The 5,138-nt window shown below is 40.3% G+C and overlaps 1 non-coding gene across 1 annotated transcript; it reads right to left on the bottom strand.

Annotated features, from left to right (window-relative positions):
• Positions 1 to 1,878: 1,878 nt before the first annotated feature.
• On the bottom strand, positions 1,879 to 1,986 carry LOC131331616 (small nucleolar RNA snoR100). The gene has a single exon (XR_009201427.1). It is a non-coding gene; the product is annotated as a small nucleolar RNA snoR100 (small nucleolar RNA).
• Between the last annotated feature and the right edge of the window lie 3,152 nt (positions 1,987 to 5,138).

The raw sequence follows: 5,138 nt of genomic DNA, 5'->3' as shown, positions 1-5,138 counted from the left end.
GCGGAAGCAGGCCGTTTTAAAAATAATCAGAGCCACTATGAAAGCAATTAGATTTAAAGAAACTTCCTAAAGAGCTTTCCAACCACGAAAGATGTACATGAAGTTTAGAATTAGGCTTTCTATTCTATTTCTCTGGGGTTTGTCACACCTCACATTCACAAGGAAGAAAAAAATTAGAATATATGCTAGGATGTCAACTTGTTTCTAACTTAAGTCGAACCGCATAGTATAGTACTAGTCCGGAAGCACCATCGCGTGATGCTCCAGATCACTCTAGAACTCACCGAACATTTACGTGGGAGCCGTACACTTAGTCATGGGTCCCACAAGAATGCATGATGGTTCTAAAGCAATACAAAGTATCACGTGGCGGTGCCTCGACCTGGCAGCTGAATAATTATACCATAGTATATATTAATACCCAAACACAATTTGCTTTCCCCCTCTAAAGATGATAAACTATATACTCAAACTATGGTGAGCAGTAAGTAGTAATATTTGTGGAGTTCAAGATTATAGGGCTGGTCTATTATTTGGTCAGTTCCCATTTTGGTCTATTCGTGCACCATGTACCTTTATGCATGGCTCATCAACTTTAGTAGCTTAATTGCTATGCTGTGTTTATTAATGTGCATTTGCAGTAGAATTATCTTTTGAAAAACACAAATACCAAATTTTATTAGCTAGGCATATGAATCCATCAGGTTCTTAACTCCCTTTAACAATGAATCAATTATTGTGGAATGTGATCGTCTAGTGAGAGTCTTGGGCCGTAACATGTAAAAGGTCAGAAAAAGAGAGTTAAAGTGTGGCTTAGGGCTGCAAACGAGATGAACCGCGTTGAGCTTTAGGATGTTCAGCTTCGTTTGTTAAGTTAATTTTTAAGCAAACTCGAGCTATTTGACGCGCTAAGCTTGAGCTGAGCTTTCCTAGGTTTAAGTCGAAATCGAACGGGCCTTCACCGAATTAATGTGTTAATCGAATGTCGATCGTAGCACCCCAAGAACACTTCAGTTGTGTCTACTCCATTGGTCCCCTTCAATGACCCAATCGAATTAATGATAACTAGGACAAAGACATTATAACAATGTCAGCTATTTAGTAGTCTTAGAGACTATGCCAAAACGACTTAATGAGATTGACGAATAGGAAAAAAAATGATGAGTACATGCATAATTGGCCATTCCTTGTCCTGGCCACTGCAAGATCAACCGGCCTCAGTTTTAGATAAGCACTGACATTCCTACCTTCCTGCTGTATCCATATCGGACACTTCGAAGACACGCAATGACACTCGGGAGACACACGGGACACGTATGGAACACGTCATGTGACATGTCAAATAAACTTTTATTTTTAAGTGGGGGACACTTTAAGAACTCGTTTCTCAAATTTGAACACGGATGGAAATATTGTAAGGATAGATCCATAGTATTGCAAACTTCTCTTGGGGTTACGATATTCCAAAAATAGAAGGAAAAAGTAGTAGGAGTATGGACAAACTAATTTTGACATATTTTTGCTCGTGTCTTCCGCCGTGTCCGTATCCCTATTATTTAAAATTCCCCTTGTTAACACCATCCATCGGTCGAGTTCTATTTGTCGGTAACCTCTAACGGCTTCTTGCCTAACAGGTTTGGTAGCGCAAAAATAAGCCCGTAAAGAAGAAATGTTGAACTTTAAAGATTTCCTAAAGCTTCATGGATATGTTCGTGATCCTGATTTCTGAAATAATTCATACAACAACAATAATAGAACCCATATAGTCCCCAATCATTGGAGGTATGGACGGAGGAGGCTTGGAGACAGACCTAACCGTTGGCAATATGCACAAATTGGTTGCTCTCAGAATATCACTGAAAAAGTGAGCCCTATACCTATTTTGCTGCACAACCATGCCCCCAAATCAAATCCAAATAGCATCAGAGAGGGCAGACCTAGAGACCCAATTCAATTTATGTGCACATTACCATTCTTCCTTCATTGATAGTCCAGAACATTGGTATGCACAATACCGCAGGTATATCATCCGTTACTGTAGTCAAATCCTAATTCACCCAAGATTATGAACATTCCAAACATAGCCTACTTCAGATTAGCCCCCAAAATTTAAAATTAAAAACTTGACAGACGGTGAGTTGGAGAGGAGAGGGCATTGATGAAGTAATTCGAGGTCGTACGTAAATCGCATTCCAAAGATGCGAGTTTGGTTGATGTGCTGCAAAATAGCGCGGCCAAGAGTAAAAACGTGTGGCGCGCCATTGTAAAAATAGAAGCGGGGTTCCGTTTCACACTTTCCGAATAATGTGGCCATGGCATCGTTGCAAAATTAAGCGGCCACCAATAAAATTGCACGTCCAAGAGTAAAAAGTGTGTGGCCAATGTTAAAATAGAAGCGGGATTCCGTTTCACGCTTTCCGAATAATGTGGCCACAAGCCACACTCCATAACTCTTGTTCTGTTTCCACTCGATGAAAGCTCGTTTAAGATCGGTTGTTACGTAAACAAACCAAAGCTGGAATATTAAAGCTCATTAAGCTTTCAAATCAAGCTTGAACAAGTTAAAACTCGACTCTTTTGGTTTATGATATCTAAAATGTTTAAGCAACTCGAGATCGGTTCGGTTAAAGGTGGTCTTCGTTTGTCTCATTTGGTTAACAAGCCAAGCAGCCTGAGCATGAGCAAGATAATTTTCAAGTTCGTTAAGCTCATAACTAAGCTTGAACAATTACAATTTTGAAATCAGTGAACAGGATTAAGATATTCATTGCCCCGGCCCCCATAAAAATTTACCTTGTTTGCACTGTCAATGACCATGGAGTGTTTGGGGCAAGCTCGCAAAGATTGACTTGTTCTACAACTTTGATGCGCCTCAGGCACAATTTTTTCATGCGCCCCAAGCGCATGTCTGTGCGCCCCGGGCGCAATCCTCAAAATTGCCAAACAATCCAAATTTCGCGTGCTTGCTACGGACTCTCCCGAAATTTGATTTGCGCATGATTAGAACCGTTAAAAAGCTTGTTAAGTCTATTTTCTAATCGAAGTGGTTTTGGTTCAATTTCAAAAGACATGACCAAAATTGTTTGTAAACGTTTAAGCCTTGCTTTGAACGAATCTCGATGATGAAATGACTTTCCGTACGCTTCCATGAAATGTGGATGGTCTATAAACTCTGTGGAACACTTAACCAATGAAAAAAAAAAACTTAAGAATAAGGGATTTGAGCTTTGAATGAAACTTTAAAATGTGTTCTTGGCTTGGTGGCTCCTACGATTTCTACAATGGTATGCTTTCTACCCTTTTTCCATGAACGAAACCAAAATATTTTTATAGTCAGAACCCACCATCTTTTAATACTTTTAAAACCCTATTTATCTATATAAAATAGGTCTTGATCCGATTTAAAATGAGAGAGATGCGAGTGTTTTACCGAAATGAATTGTTTTTTGATCCACCGAGGGTAAAATGGTCACTTCTTCTGATGTATAAATAATTTTCAATCGAAAACACTTGGGTTAGAAAGTTTATTTAACAAGCTTTGTAACGGTTCAAACCACTGGTAAAACGGAGTTCGGGAGTGTCCTTGAAAAACCCGCAAAGATTGACTTGTTCGACAGCTTTGATGCGCCTCAGGCGCAATTTCATGAGCCCCAGGCGCATGTCTGTGCGCAGTCCTCAAAATTTCCAAACAAGTCAAACTTCGCGCGCATGCTACGGACCCTCCCGAAATCCGATTTGCACATGGTTAGAACCGTTAAAAAGCTTGTTAAATCTACTTTCTAATCAAAGTGGTTTTGGTGAAAAATTGTTTGTAGATCAAAAGACTTCCTAAAGCTTCATGGATATGTACGTTCCTGATCGAACTAATTCATATTGGAGGTATATCATTTGTTCTTGATCTGCTGAAGTAGTTCGAGGTCGAAAGCGGCATCGTCACTACCCGCTAGGAAGTGAACTAACTCGCGCCCATGTGCGCATAGAACTCATATTCCTGAAATGCGAGTTCTCATTAATCCAAACGGCGCCATTGTAAAATTAAAGGGCCAGGAATCAAATTCCGCTACCAGGTGTCAAATTCTGTGGCCAAGAGTTAAAGCGCGGGGCCATTGTTTAAAATAGAACCGTGGTTCCATTTCACGCTTTCCGAATAATGTCGCCACAAGCCACACTCTATAATGCTAGTGAACATGTTCATGATCCACGCATCTTCTTCTCACACGAATACGCGGGGCTTCCAACGAAACTTGCGTAGAAATTCTCGATCATCTAATCAGGGCAGCAGAAGAACACCATAATTCCTCATGATCCAAAGCATTTTCCTCATTTCAACTTCTTCATCATTCGATTTCCTTCAACTATTTCCCTCATTTTACTCTGTGGATGAAAATGATTTTGTGGAATTTTAACTAAGAATTTTTTGCACCACTTCCAGTCCAGCTTCAGGGACCTGGGTAAGAGCATGATTACTATGCTTGATTATAACAAGTTAATAATCTTCTTCTTTTAATTGAATGAGGGTTCATTGAGTAGTGGATTGTCCGGAATTGTTCAGTGCAATTATCGAAATGATGTGTTAGGCGGCATTGAGCTCTCAACATTGTACAAGTGAACTTCAAATTCTATGGCATGAATTTTAGGTTGTTTCAAAAGGAAATGGGGTTGTCCCTATTCCGTGTTTCAACGGGCTTCTAACCGTTGATGAGGAAGGTGTTATATACTTCTTCGAGAAAGAGGAAGAAGACGGTTTATTATCTATACAAGTTCGACAACTTGAACAGTTTCGATTATAGAAAAAACCTCACATGCTCAAAATGCAAAATATTGAGGAAACTTGCTCGACGTCATTTTGCTGAACCTCGCCTTTGTTAAACGCAAGTTTGTAATGTGTGGCAGCCCGACGCCCCCAAAGTGAGGAAGATCATCGGTCGTTGTCCACATTTATCTGGTAACTGATTCCGACAAAAGCTCAATTTTTCTACGGATTATATACGATTCAAATCAAGCTTTCGATTTCTTTGTTTCATGTTACCTAATTTATATGGTGGATACCTCGAGGGGTTAGCCTGCTGGTCAGGACCCGGGGGCTCTGCTGCCCAGGAGGCGCAGCAGCCCCTACCCAATACCCAACACGTCGCCGT

The sequence above is a fragment of the Rhododendron vialii genome, chromosome 6a, assembly GCF_030253575.1.
Source record: "Rhododendron vialii isolate Sample 1 chromosome 6a, ASM3025357v1".
Taxonomy (NCBI): Eukaryota; Viridiplantae; Streptophyta; class Magnoliopsida; order Ericales; family Ericaceae; genus Rhododendron; species Rhododendron vialii.
The sequence above is the reverse complement of the archived record's forward strand: the minus strand, read 5'-3'. Positions and strand labels throughout refer to the sequence as shown.